At 44.0% G+C, this 15377-nt stretch overlaps 1 protein-coding gene across 3 annotated transcripts in view; it reads right to left on the bottom strand.

Annotated features, from left to right (window-relative positions):
• LOC134944882 (gap junction gamma-1 protein-like) overlaps positions 1-12944 on the bottom strand; it is a 31233-nt gene extending 18289 nt beyond the window's left edge. The window contains exon 1 of one of the 3 annotated variants that reach the window (XM_063933799.1): positions 12851-12944. The gene's annotated coding sequence lies outside the window, so the exon portion shown is untranslated. Of the gene's footprint in view, positions 1-4047; positions 4135-4187; positions 4434-12850 lie in introns of those variants that run through there. The other 2 variants (XM_063933798.1, XM_063933800.1) reach the window with 2 other exon arrangements.
• Between the last annotated feature and the right edge of the window lie 2433 nt (positions 12945-15377).

The raw sequence follows: 15377 nt of genomic DNA, 5'->3' as shown, positions 1-15377 counted from the left end.
AAATAGTGCCACTGAATTATTTTTATAGTCAAGGGGTTATGGATACAAACTTTGCTCAATCTTGTCTTGTGGGTCCTGACGCAAAGGGGTTTACAGAAAGCACATTGTTTAAGTCACTCCACAGTCCAAATGTTTCCACAATGAATAGGATAGGAGCAGCGCACAGCAGGAGCAGTGATTAAGGGGTCTGGTTTAGCCTCACTGCTGTGAAAGAAAGATGAATATTTGTAGCCTGGGGGCGCAGAAAAAACTTAAGAGACAGGAACAAAAGGTCAAGAATGTTGTAGGGGGAGGGTAAAGGTGGGGGTGTAGGGAAGGGTATAGGTGCTATACAGGAGAAGTTTGCAAGCAGGATTACTGACAAAGCACAAAACACACTTTCATGAAGAGCTTATGAGTGAATCATGACCTTTGTGCGCATAATATTTGCCAACTTAAATCTGTCTTGTCCCATCTCCTAGTGCTGCAGCAGAGCCCTCACAGCGAAGGTGTAGTGTCTGAATTAGCTGGCAACTCAGAAATCAGCAAGAAATATAACAATCTGGGGTTATCACTGTGACAACAACCATGAACATAAAGGTTAGGAACAGTGGTGTATGTAACTGTACTCACTGCTAGATCAGCCCCAGATAAATAAGTTTCCTGACAAAGACCATCAGAAAAGGGGAGGGGGGCTTTAAACTTTAGCCCACTAAACTCTGGGTCACAGAACAGAGTGCCTTTCACACATTCACATACAGATTAATACAAAATTTCAAGCTTCTACATGCACGAGAAGAACGTGCGGAAAGGGTAATGGGCACATTTAGGGCAATATGCACATCTTTTAAAACTCTATGGGGTCGATTCTATTCGGCAACTAATGAATAGCGCCGGGAATTAGCTCCCGATGCTATTCAATTCAGCAACTAGTTACGTCGGCGATGGCCCGTTCTCGCCGACAAAACAGGTTGAATTGTCGGGAGAACGGGCATTCTCCGACTTAACTCCCCGGCGCAAGGCTGATTCCCGACAGAATCAGCCTCGCGCCGGCCGCGAGGCAGCACTTTTGTCGGGTTTCTCTTCTCATCCCCCGGGGATGAGAGAAGAATTCCCGACAATTGCAGGTAATTAGTTGCTGAATTGAATAGCGTCGGGAGCTAATTCCCGGCGCTATTCATTAGTTGCCGAATAGAATCGACCCCAATAATTGCAAGTGCCAAAAGCTTACGTTAAAGGACTAGTGCTCTGCAATACATGGCAAGATGCACATTTAAGAGGACGTGGGATTATTTACATGCTATGACAGACGCACATTGAAGCATGCCATGTGCAAAAAAAAAAAAAAAGTGTATGATGTACACAATGTGAAGATAAGATACATTTATATAACACCAATCACACATTAAAAATAATCAGACTGCCGCTCACAGATATCCAAGTGTTGCATATCAAGTTAGTTATGTCTTGTAAAGTAGATTTGTCGCATCACCTTGTGATTAAGACGCACATTGGAGAAAAAAAAGCCATGGCACGTCAAGAAGGGATATTTGGTGCAATTGCAGCAATAGGGTATGCAGAAACATCTGTACAAACAGAGTCTACTTGCATTCCTACAGAGAACATAAGCAACAGGGGACATAGTACATTTTTAGGATTTTACTTCTTTACAGAAATCCTAAGTTAACCAGGACTAATGATGTATATACACTAGGCGATATATCATTACTGCTGATGAAGGATATATCACCCTAACATCTGTAAGTTTGTTGACCCAATACATCTTCAAATTATTGGGTCAATTCTATTCAGCGACAGTTGAATAGCGCCGGGAATTAGCTCCCGACGCTATTCAATTCAGCTCCAGTTAAGTCGGCGATGGCCTCGCCGACTTAACAGGTTGACTTGTCGGGAGAACGGGCATTCTCCGACTTAACTCCCCGGCGCAAGACTGATTCCCGACAGAATCAACCTCACGCCGGCTGCGCGGCAGCACTTTTGTCGGGTTTCTTCTCTCATCCCCCAGGGATGAGAGAAGAATTCCCGACAAATGAGGGCCACTCGTCGCTGTATTGAATAGCACCGGGAGTTAGCTATTCAATTGTCAGTGAATTGAATCGACCCCATAGGGTTGTATTCAATTCTTATTGGATCCTTTCCGACGGAAAGGATCTGACAGTGCACAAAGTCGGATTGACATTGTCGGAAACGGGGCTAAAACGGTTGTCGGATTTGGCCGCGAATCAGACAAAACACATGGATCCACGGCTAATCCACCGATCCACGTGCTTTCCGAAAAGTCAAATTTTCTGACTTGTCGGATAAACGGGAGTCAGATTGAATAGGTAGAAATCTGGATTCGACCTTAAACTCCTGTTTTTCCGACAAGTCGGGAAGTCCGACTTGAATTGAATACACCCCATAGTTGTACATTTGGCACACATTTTATTACCATTGTGTTCTAAGGAGGTCTGGGACTCAAGGTCGACATCAATTGGTCAACACACATTAGGTCAACACCTGAAATATGTCGATACGGACAAAAGGTCGACATGGGTTTTTTAATGTTTTTTTGGGTCATTTTCGACATAATGTGACTGGGAACCCGATTTAGTGCACTGTGTCCCCACACTCTGCTACCGCTGCGCTCCGCACAGGTTACTATTCCCAATCGTAGTCCAAGTGGATCGTAAAGTATGAAAAAGTTACAAAAAAAAAAAAAAAAGTGAAAGACTCATGTCGACCTTTTGTCCATGATGACCTATTTCTGGTGTCGACCTGGACTCCAGATACCGTTCTAATGGGCCAATACAATTTTATTTGGGAGTCTAATTTTTCCCATCTAAACGGGACTGTTTAGATGCTCAGTTGTTGTTTGGGAGCTCATGCATATGGCGCATGGCGAGCGAAAACAGACAGGGATTAGCTGCATAAAATGGTTAAACCTGGATAAAGTCCTGCTTTGGGCACTCAAACTCCCATTTGGATGCCCAAAATGCATACCCTCCAACATTTTACACAGAAAAATCGGTACAAATCCGAAAAGGGGCGTGGCCGCGTGTAAAGGGGGGCGTGGCCATGCCCCTTTTCCTATACTTTCAATGGAAGTTTGGAGAGGCAAAAATCGGTACAGACCATGAAAAAAAGGTACTGTACCTATTAAAAAGGTACAGTTGGAGGGTATGAAAATGCCGACTTTCTTCTCACACCCGAGGAGGCTGCGAGGAGTTTCCCATGGCAACCAGTGGTGAGGTAATATTTATAAAGTGAACTCTATAAAATGTTATGTAGCAGCTGATTGGTTGCCACTAGACCAGTTTCCCAAACTCCTCCTTTACAGTCCAGATTTTAATGATATCCATGTCCAGGTTAAATCAAACTGTCATAAGTACTAATAACCACCTGTGCTCCAGCAAGGATATCCTTAAAAACTGGACTGTAATAGCAGAGCTTGGGCAACTGCACAACACAGTAAAAGCTGATCCCGAGCACTAAATTGTAGTAACCCAAAAGCATCTAACAAACTTCAAATATATAATACAGGAGATATGGAAATGGAGGGGTTAAGGTCAAAATAAAGGAAACGATTGGCAATATCTCTACACCAGGGATTCCCAACCACGGTCCTCAAGGCACACCAACAGTGCAGGTTTTAGTGATATCCAGGCTGCAGCACAGATGGTTAAATCAAAATAACTGAGGTACTAATTAAGTCACCTGTGCTGAAGCCTGGATATCACTAAAACCTGCACTGTTAGTGTGCCTTGAGGACCGTGGTTGAGAATGCCTGCACTACACATTATGGAGCAGCTATCAGCCATCACCAGACGTAGGCAATGCGCGCGTCTCCAAGCACGCAGCATCCCGGCTCCCCATCTCTGATATTTAAACGCAGCCTCTGACACTTTCCCGCACAAAGGAGCCAGCCAGTGACTGCTACATGGAACCACGCTGTAATTAGTGAGGGATATTAGAAAAAAGTATGCTGAGCTCATACAGTACACGGGCATATACACAGCGCTGTACATCAGGCACTTCAGCTCGGTACACAGTAGCCGGACCCCATACCTTGCGCCGTACACCCACTACTCCTTTACCCCTCCCAGGACACAGTGCCCGGAGTGCTGGGAACAGAGCATGCACACAGACAGGGCGATTGCAGCCGGAGCCCTCTGCAGCCCGGCTCCATGCACCCACTACTCCTTTACCTCTACGCAGTTTAGCAGCGGCTCCTCTCCGGCTCAAGGTAGCGACATAGACAGCAGCAGCGCCAATCCTGCGATCAGACAAAGGCAGCATGGGCTGTCACGTGAGGCAACATCCAGCCGGCAGGGTTTTGTTACATGGGGGGTGGTGATCACAAAGTGAAGGGTCTCCCCTCAGCCCCCTCCCACCAAGTTTAGGATTTGGGAAGCTCTAGACAAAGGGGAGTAACCCTCCCCCCTCTGCTGCAGCGCTGTGTCCTATGTACATCGCGCCTTGGTGGTAGTAGCGGCAGCAGGAGCCCCCGGGCAATGGGAGGTAACACCCTGCCCCCCTCCCGTGCTGGAGGTACCTATTACTCCTCCAACTATTCACTGTATACATCAACCTTGTTATATAATAATGTAAAAGCACATTGTACAGCTGCGCCCACACTCCCCTCACAGCAGGACATTGTGCTGCGTAGGGTGCCATTGCTTTAGTTACTATCCACAGTAAATGCAATGGTAATATTGATTACTGATGTAAGATATAATAATGGAATAGGGTGCTTGTGAAATACATAATTAATAATACCCATTTTAATGCTTAAAGCTAGCCATACACCTAGTTGGCTGGTTGGAACGAAAATCTGATAATGCATGGACGCAAATGGTGATCAACCACTTAGCTGGGTACACACTGGGCGACCTCCCCTAGTTAGCAATCAGCGATCTAGTTAGCAATCAGCGCTATATCGCTGATTGCTAATTAGGGGAGATCGCCAGTGCATACACGCTGAAAGATATTGATGAGTGATATCGTTCAGTGATCCCCTGCACTGGGTTCACTACGATATGCCGGCGGTCGGGCGCCCAGCATACCGGCGCCGGGAGCCCGACCGCCGGCTTACCGACAGTGTGGCGAGCGCAAATGAGCCCCTTGCGGGCTCGCCACGCTACGCGCGCCACACTATTTTATTCTCCCTCCAGGGGGGTCGTGGACCCCCACGAGGGAGAATAAGTGTCGGTATGCCGGCTGTCGGGATCCCGACAGCCGGCATACTGAAGACCACCCCCTGCACTCCCTGAACATGCAGCTCAATGATATAGTTAAAGTTGAGCTACATGTTTGTAGATAATGCCTGAATGAGAACGGGTGCACGCATCGTTCGGGCATACACACTAGACCAGGGGCGGCCAACCAGTCAGAGACAAAGAGCCTAAAAATATGTGTTAGGTACGTCAAAGAGCCGACATCGAGCCGAAGGCGCACATGCAAAAATGGGGTTTGGCCTTGTGCCTTCTAGGCCACGCCCCTGGTATAAAATACATTGAAAAGGCCAGATCCAACATAAAATACATTGAAAAAGCCACTTCCACATAAAATAATTGTAAAAGCCAGATCCACATAAAATATATTGAAAAATCCAGATTCACATAATACACTTTAGCTCCTCCGTGTGTCACTCCAACCAGTACCCTCTTGTCACTCCAACCAGCACCCTCCTGTCACTTCAGCCAGCACCCTCATGTGTCACTTCAGCTTCCCCCAATTCATGCCATTGCAGCAGCCCCTTAGGTGTACTCTGTTTGCTGGTGGGTGTCTCATCTCTATTATCTGGCTCCCTCAGTTCAAAGTCCCCGTAGTGCTGCTGCGTGTTTTTCTGGAGAGCAGTAGTTACCGGATCTGTTGTGGTCATGTGACTTCGTGTGTTAGGAGCCACATTTGAAGAAAGAAAGAGCCGCATGTGGCTCAAGAGCCACAGGTTGGCCACCACTGCACTAGACGATATGAACAATAGATCTTTTAAAAAAAGTCCCAAACGTCGATAAACAATCAAACAATAGTTTGGTGCAGTTTCTATCCTCATGGCCTTGTTTTTATGTCTAGAAGCTTATATCTGGTGTTTTTTTTCCTTAGAATTTGCTTACTTGATGCACGCAGGTTAAGAAGCTTGAAGATTGGGACTAAATATTTCCAGCTGTTTTACCTAATTTGTCACCTATGAAAACACAAGGGAAGCAATAACGCTATAGTGCACAGATCCACTGTGTCACTACAAGAGCCCTTCACAGCAGTCAAGCAGTGTTACTTGATTAAGGTAACTATGCTAAAAGCTAGCATTTTTTTGTACAAATCCTGCATTTGATACCTGATTTGCCTAAAATAGCTAGGATTGCCCAATAATTGTACAATAATAATTTTTTAAACAGAAACTTTACTTGTCAATGACTGCGTTGGCATTCAATGACGGAATGTAATATCATTGGCCAGCTTGAGCATTGCTTTCCGTGCAACCCTGTATTTTGGCCCATGCTCCTGGCAACTTGATTAATTGCAGCTCTGTGTTTTCTTGTGTGGCAAAGCTGACTACATGACCAGGCATACACAACATGAACGAGTGTATCTTGAGTGGACAATACTATCAGGTAATCAGTGGATAATCCAACAAACAATAAAACAACAAGAAACAAGTTAGAATTTGTGCAATGTTTTGTCTAATGCTGTTTAGAATATGCACAATTTACCCCAGTATTTTATTGTATTGCATATATGCTTCAGTTATGTCTTTTTAGACCTAAGGGGGTAATTCAGACCTGATTGCTCACTAGCGTTTTTTGCAGCGCTGCGATCAGGTCAGAACTTCGCATGCATATGCACCACAATGCGCAGACACTTTGCACTGGTACAAAGCGGATTGTTGCTATGCGATGGGTTTTACAAAGAATCCATTCGCACAGCCGTTCACAAGGAGATTGACAGGAAGAGGGCATTTGTGGGTGACAACTGACCGTTTTCAGGGAGTGGTTGGAAAAACGCAAGTATCAATTCCGGCCCCAGACATGCTGAAGTGATCGCAGCGGCTGATTAAGTCCTGGGCAACTCAGAAACTGCACAAAGTTTATTTGTACTGCTTGGCTGCACATGCGTTTGCACACTTGCACAGCTAAAATACATTCCCCTGTAGGCAGTGACTATCTGATCGCAGTGCTGCAAAAAACTGCTAGCGAGTGATCAGGTCTGAATTAGGCCCTAAATGAGGTGAGACTACTTTAGAGAAGCGTGGTGGGTGTTTTGTATAGTCTTCCCAGTAGAGGCGTGAAAGAGTAAAGCTGGGTCCACACTGGAGCAACACGCGTTCGTTCCGGCATCGTTCCACGGGAAGCGGCGAGCAGAAATATGTGGGGGGGGGGGGGGGGGTTCTTAGGCTATTCGCTCCCAAACGGAACAACAACTGAATTGCTCTGCCGGGCGTCCAATGGAAATAACTGCGGACACAAATACTTAAATCTCCCCCAACTGATACATGTTATATGCACCTGTGCACCAGAATTGGTTAGATTGGAGCATTTACTGGGGAACTGTAGGATTAAAATATGTGGTATTTTAAGTATATTTGAATATAACATTTTTTAAACTAGGTAATTTGGGTGAATTCTGATATATTTCCACTTTATCACAAGGTTTGTGGGGACAAGTGCAAGTTGCAGGGTTCTGCTGAAAACTCAGAGTGTGACTAATAAACATTACAAATTAATAGCTTCACATTTTCATGGCAGGGGAATGGTTAATTCTCTGCTCCTTATCTCCACCCCATTTGTCTATTAGTCTGCTATTTATTTTTATTTTTCCAAAACCCCTCCTCTCTCTCTCTTTCTTAACAATCCCTCCTTTTTTCCAAACCAGCCCCCCTCTGTTCCATAACCCTCTGTCACTTCCTGGGGCCTCCGGACCTGAAATCTAAAACCTGCAGGGAGAGAGAGGGAACCAGGGCAAAAAGAGAGGGAATTGGGGACAGTGTCGCCAAACAGACACCATGGGGATGTTTTACTAGACAAAGGGTTATGTCTTACCTAGGCTCTGTGCCAACCAGCACTCTCATCATTCCACAACTCTCTTTCTCTCTCTGGTTAAATCATTTGCACTAATCAAAGCGAGTCACTATTTTAATCCATTTCATGTTTGCTACTTGTATTACAGGGATGTGATGCTTGAATTCAATAGGCACACAAGTGTCACTCCTCGGTAGTGCTGGTACACTACACACCCCAAAAGCAGTCTGTACGTATTACAAGCACCATGATTACCCAAACCAAGCTGACACATAGTGGCACCACAGCAGCGCAAAGTCACTTCCCTCATAGTGAAATTGTGGACACTGCTGCACATAGGCAGGAATGGCTTTAAAGATAACACACTGATTTTTATTTTTTGTCCATCAATAAAAAAATGCAGCAACATTCTATTAGCATGTGAATAGATTCTTACAACCTGAAGATCTTCTTTAAACAGATGGCAAGTTCGTGAGTACCCAGTAAAGAATAGTCTTAAGGGGGGTACACACAGAGCGATAATCTAAGCAATCTGACTAGATTGCTTAGATTTTCAGCAAGATCGCTCCGTGTGTAGCCCTAACAGCGATAGCAATGCGCAGCCCCGCGCATCGCTATCGCTGCTGCTAGATTGGCCTGCATGCAGGCCAATCTAGCGGGTCGCTTACTTCACCCGCTGGGTGAAGTGAGCGGCCCCCCGTCTCCCCCCGCACGCTCAGCACAGATCGCGCTGTGCTGAGCGCCGGGAGAGATGTGTGCTGAGCGGTTCGCTCAGCACACATCTCTCCAGCATTGGGCCGTGAGTACTGGCCTTTAAGGGCCCTACAAACTGCGCGATGCGCCGCCGAGCTGCCCGACGGCGGATACGGCCGACGGGCGACCCGGCGGGGGGGGGGGGGGGGCAGTGACGGGGGGAGTGAAGTTTCTTCACTCCCCCATCACCCGGCGCCATAGCAATGCATGTAAATATGGACAAGATCGTCCATATTGGCCTGCATGCACAAGCGACGGGGCACCAGCGATGAACGAGCGCGGGGCCGCGCATCGTTGATCGCTGGTGCCTCCACACTGAAAGATATGAACGATATCTTGTTCATTAATGAACTAGATCGTTCATATCTTTCACTCATGTCGCCCAGTGTGTAGGGCCTATTAGGTCACCACTAGCAACATATTTTATATTGTAACAAAGAGTATGCCCAATAACAAATAATTATGACTGAACAATTAATTACAGTTCTTGATTACCACAAGGCAAGGCATGCAGACAGGTCTACAATGCACTTTTGTTGCAGGCGATAGCAAAATAGCTGTTAATTACAGATAAAATATACAGATTATAAATAATTACTAGTAAACCCCATTGCTTGAAATCTAGCAAAAACTTTTTGTGTGTTCTACAATGCATTTATCTAAAGTTTACTGTATCTTGACAGTTGACTGTATCCCAAAAGTGTAAAGGGTCGATATATTTGAAAAATATGAGCAATGTCGTTTATAAATGAACGATAAATCGTTCATATCATTCAGTGTGGATGCTTGAACGATGTTCGTACCCGCAATCGTTCATCGTTGAACAATCATCGTTAAATCTGCCAGTCAATTTGGACGATATAGATGTCTGTACTGGGTCTACTATGGTATCAAGTGGCACCCGTCTGTACTCTCATATCGTCCAAATTGGCAATCTATATCGTCCAGTGTGTAGGCTTTAAATCGTTGGTGAAAAAAATCGACCATCGATAATACTAATAATATCGCCAACATCGCCCAGTGTGTAGTCCCCTTTAGAAAGAATTAATTGGGCCAATTCAATTGTTTTACCCCACGGCTACCACTAGGGGGTGCAAAATGGAGCAATTACGTTTTTGCTCCGTTTAGACACCCAGTAGCTGCAGTGCTGCCATTTCTTCTCACAGCCTCCTGAGATGCGAGAAGAAATGTGTGTCAAGTCGGCACTTTGGGACTTTAGACGGGTTTAGCAGTTTTAAGCAGCTAAGCACTGTCAGTTTGGGCGCCCAAGCAACAATTGAATTGTGACAATTTGGGTAGCTAAACAGTCCCGTTTAGTCAGGATTTTTAGACGCCCAAAACAATTGAATCAGCCCCAATTATATCAACTGAATTTAGGGCAGAAAAAAATAGCAATTTACAGCTCAAAGGGGAAAAGATTGCGCCCCCCACTAAATTCTTTTCGACGGGAAAAAAACACAACTTTGACGCATTATTCCTCAAGAACCTGACCACTTCTCAAAATCCTTATTGCACATCTACATCACACACCCTATTGAATAACACCTGAACCATCACAATCGGTGTTGTCATTGCGGAGTACTTGTTCTCACAAAAAATAGCTTAGTCAATGAAATATATAGATAAATGTTCCTTATGTGTATGGTCGAATGCTAGTTTTATAAACTATCAATAGGTCTGCAGAAAATTGCTCTTTTATAACTACCCTTGACAGGTATCAGCAGAAAATTTCTCTTTTACAACTACCTTTAACATGCATCAGCTAGCCTATGTATTAATAATTGCAGTAGTGCCACAATAGACTTTTTCATTTTTAATGAAAGAATCTTCGCTATATACTAAATGTAACTCGCAAGGATAGTGGTTGCAATAACTGCGTCATTGCGAGTTGCATCCCAGCCACATTGGAGGATTTTTTTAACATTTTCGAGCAAAGCGGAGGCTGCTGGAGAGAGATCATAAGATCCCTCTCCATTGATATTGCTTGCATAGGCATAAAGATGGGCCAAACTCCAAAAAGCAAAGTTTTTTTTACATAGGGGTCAGACAGTACTACCCATTTATTATAATGGGGGCTGCGGTCTGCAGTGCTAATTAGCCTTTTTAATGAAATTTCTGTGATACTGTATATTTAGCATTAGACTGCTAGTACAGACTGGGATAGATACATGGGTAAATTTACTAAGGTGGGAATTTTTTAGAACTGGTGATGTTGCTTATAGCAACCAATCAGATTCTACTTTACATTTATCTAGCTGCTTCTAGAATCTGGTTGCTATGGGCAACATCACCTGTTCTAAAAGAAAACTCCCACTTTAGTAAATTTACCCTATAATGTTATGCAGAAATTGCAGTTTCTAATTTTTTTTTTTTTAAAGCTTGAATAGTAGACCTCTAAAGATCTGCAGTTCATGGGCAATCTGCGTTCCTACAGAAAACTTTGTATAGGAAACCCTTTGCTGTCTGTCCCTTTACTTGCAACAATTCTTAGAACAACATATGGAACAAAGTAATGACCAGACTCACAAACTGAGGCTCATCTATCATCATCTGCTGTGATGTGTGCATATCGTCCCTCTGCGTACACAATGAAAATTCTCCTCCCAGCCAGGTATCATGCATTGAAGTTCCTGCCTCATGGTGATTTAAAGGTCCTTTTGTTATGTCACTTAACGTGACAATCATTGAGGATAAACATTTTGACCAATGTAACGCCTATCCACGAAGCACGTGAAAGAGAGATCCTTTCCATGTCTAAAATAAAATGCCTGCAAAGAACCTCAGCATTGCTATATATATATATATATATATATATATATATATATATATATATATATATATATATATATATAAAATAATAGACCGGCACTCGCATAAATAATGAAATTTTGCCCGATGCCCTCAACAGCTGTGATAGCAGACACATGTGAAAAGGAGAAGCGGCACTCACGACTTGCTGGAAATGAATACAGCACCACAAGGATTCGTTTCAACGTTTCAACGTTTCAATTCCTAAGAATTTTCCTCAGGATACAAACAGACAAACAGGATGTTTGTTTGTATCCTGACAAAAATTCTTATGAATCGAAACGTTGAAACGTATCCTTGCGGTGCTGTATTCATTTCCAGCAAGCCGTGAGTGCCACTTCGCCTTTACACACACACACACACACACACACACACACACACACACACACACACACACACACACACACACACACACACACACATATTGATATTGATATTTAAAGCTTTAAATATATTTCTCTTGCTTAAATGTGCAAAATACAATATAAAGCAGTGCTCTTCATGCTCGAGGAGCAAGTTTATTCCAAGCATTTAAAACTAATGAGCTTTATCCTGAGTTTTGCAGTCTTTCCGGAAAACTAAGAGTTTCCATGACTGAATCATACGGGATGTAACATGCTGTCTTGGGCATACTCACTAAACAGCATTATGAAAGTGGAAAAGCACGCCCTTCATTAGTGGAAACTGGTTAGTTTTCCTCCTAAAACGCTGCTCGATTAAACTTTTATCTACAGTATGTCTTCAGTGAATCATGAAAGTGAGGTGACCTGGGCTGTCTCTTCTCCCTGTGTGTGAATATATCCATGTGGTTTTTACTTATTGAAAGACCCAATTCTTTACACCTTACGTTGTAATGTGTTGATAAAATATTTATAAGCTTGATGCTTTCCCTATATTCCAGAAAAGCGCAGTTATAAAACAGGTAAGAAGTTGCTGCATTGTAAGTACAATAAACAAAGTGTATACACTATTGCAGTAATAAGTGTTGTCACATTTCTCTTTACAGTAGAGCTACTGTGCCTGAGACCAGAGCTCTGTATTCCAGAAGTTCTCCTTTGTGTGATAAAGAGTACAGCTGGTTGTGCCAAACTTTTACCCCTTAGAAAAAAGTTTGTACCCTCTCTCGCCAGCTGTGAGTACTTGCGTAACAGAATACATTCCTAGACTGGTCTGTTGGCTCATTAACTATTTCAACCTTAAACCTATAATACACATTTGCTAGAAGAACACAGCTGGAGATCACAGATTAGACACAAACTCTCCTCATACAGCAGATGCTGAGACTGCCTTACCTTAGTAACGTGGCACAGTTCAATACCTTCTCACCGACTCCTCTTGTACGAAGGATTATGAGTAAATGTTACACAGGCTTGAGTAGGATGTATTTAAAGATCAGGGTAGGAGCAAATTGTACTAGTACCACCTCCCAATAGTGAGCCCTCCCCTTCCCACCCCTTCTGTAACTTTCTCCTGTGTGATCCATTTCTGCTCCAACTTCTTTTGAATTTGAACAACTTAGTTTTTTGCTTCCCACTGTACTGTGATTCCTTTTGTAGTAAGAACACTCCTCCATAATGACTGTCCGATTTTTAAGCTATGTCTAAATAAATACATATTTAATTATAGATTGTGACAATCAGAAAATTCATAGATTTGCAGATAGGGTGAATGAGTAGGGAAGGCAACAAAATTGTGTTGGTAATGGGTAGACAAATTCTTGTTAGAATATAGGTGGTCATTCCGAGTTGATCGCACATAGCAACTTTTTGCTGCTCGTGCGATCAACTAGACGCCGCCTATGGGGGAGTGTATTTTAGCATAGCAGGGCTGCAATCGCTTGTGCAGCCCTGCTATGCTAAAAACGTTTCAAGCAAAACAAGAGTAGCCCTATACCTACTTACCCTTTGCAACAGATCCAGCGATGCAGGTCCCGGATTTGATGTCAGACATCCGCCCTCAAAACGCCTGGACACGCCTGCGTTTGCTGGACCACTCCTGGTTGACGCCCCGACACGCCTTCCTCCTGTCAATCTTCTTGCGGTCGCCGCTGCAACCGCTTTCCTCGTTCCCGGCGTTGTTGCGTCGCCTGGCAACAGCACGCGTGCGCAAAGCCCACGCCGTGCATGCGCAGTCCCGACCCGTTTGCACCGCAGCGAAGAACCGCTGCGTGCGAATGGGTCGGAATGACCCCCATTGAACTGCTGCGACATACATTTAAAAAATTGCGCCTCACACTCCCTGATTGTGTTTAAAGGGCCTTATTCAGGTTCAGTTGTAAATTTACAAAATCACAGATTGGCCGACTGTGCATGCGCTGCCAATGCATTGCGCGTGTGTGACCTGCAATTTGCGATTCTTCTGCAATTGCATATTGCCGGGATGCGATCGCAGATTGAGTGACAGGCGGTGAGCGTTCTTGGGCATACACATGGGTTTGTAGGGAGTGGATGAGAAAATGCAGGCGTGTCATGGCTGTTTTCGGGGGGGGGCATCTGATAGCTGCAACTTAAAACATAGCACCTGGTGCGACTGCATTCTCATTATCCAGAGTAGCCCTGGGTCAAGCGCAACTGACGATGGTGCTCGATTTTTGCAATACATTCGCAATTCTACGAATGCATTCGCAGAATTGCGAACGCATCGGTGGGCGGCTTGTTCCATGCTGGGTGGACTTGTATCATGCTGGGCCGCTCTTGCTATGCGATTCTCAGCAGTTGCAGTTCTGCTACAATCGCAGAACTGAAGCTGAATAAGGCCCAAAGTTTGCTCTTTGCATTTGCGCTCCAAGGTGAACCATTGTCGATCAAATTATAGTGCTTTTAAATCCTTTTATTTTTACAATATTTAAATTATATTTAAAAAAAAATATTTGACATTATTTTAATTCGAATTGCAAACATTGCTGTATTCGATGTTTGCGCCTATGGGTCGCTGTTCTCAATAATAAACCATTATCATGTCACAATTTAAGCTTGAATATGACTGATCCTGATTGCCAACATAGGAAGTGACTCAAACGTTCAAACCTGTTTGACTGACTTATTCAGGTTTATACCCATTTCAGACATAAGATCCAGGAAATACACAAGTACGACCCAGGTCTATCAACTCCGGAATTTCCATTCAAACTACACCAAAATCACAGGAAATTCCCGGGTAAAATGCGTTCACACTGAAACCGGGTCTGTCCTGGAATTTGGTGTGTATTTAAAGGGGACACTCTCATGTATATTGTTCAGTCTTTGATATTTGTTAATGGCAGGTTTGTGGTTTTATTTTCTACTTAAATACATTTTACTTTAAAGCTGTGCTACTTACTAGGCAATTGTTTTGTATTTTTAATTACTAAGTTGCTCTCACTCACATTTCCCCTCCCACACTCAGCTATCAGCCATAATTACCATTCCTCAATTTCAGATCTGCCCTTCTCATGTGTGAACTTCCTGCAAGTATATAGCATTTTCATAGTCTAGTGCAGTGGTTCTCAAACTGTGTGCCATGGCACCCTGGGGTACTATGGGACAATTGCAGTGATGCCTCAGGTTGGTGGTCCAGGATAAATTCAATGTATTTATTGTCAATGTAATAGGCAAAACCAGTGCTGGTGGCTGTCAGTCGTAAAATATGTGGACAAACAGAAGTGAATCCTGTCCCTCACCACACAATTGAACCTAAAGGGGGTACACACGGAGAGATCCGTGTTTAAAATCTAAGCAGTCTGTTGTGTGTATGCCCCCCAGCGATAGCGATACGTGGCCCCGCGCATCGCTATCGCTGGTGCTAGATTGAGCCTGCATGCGGCTCAATCTAGCAGGTCGC

The sequence above is a fragment of the Pseudophryne corroboree genome, chromosome 7 (assembly GCF_028390025.1).
Source record: "Pseudophryne corroboree isolate aPseCor3 chromosome 7, aPseCor3.hap2, whole genome shotgun sequence".
NCBI classification, from domain to species: domain Eukaryota; kingdom Metazoa; phylum Chordata; class Amphibia; order Anura; family Myobatrachidae; genus Pseudophryne; species Pseudophryne corroboree.
This window is presented reverse-complemented; position numbering and strand designations above follow the sequence as displayed.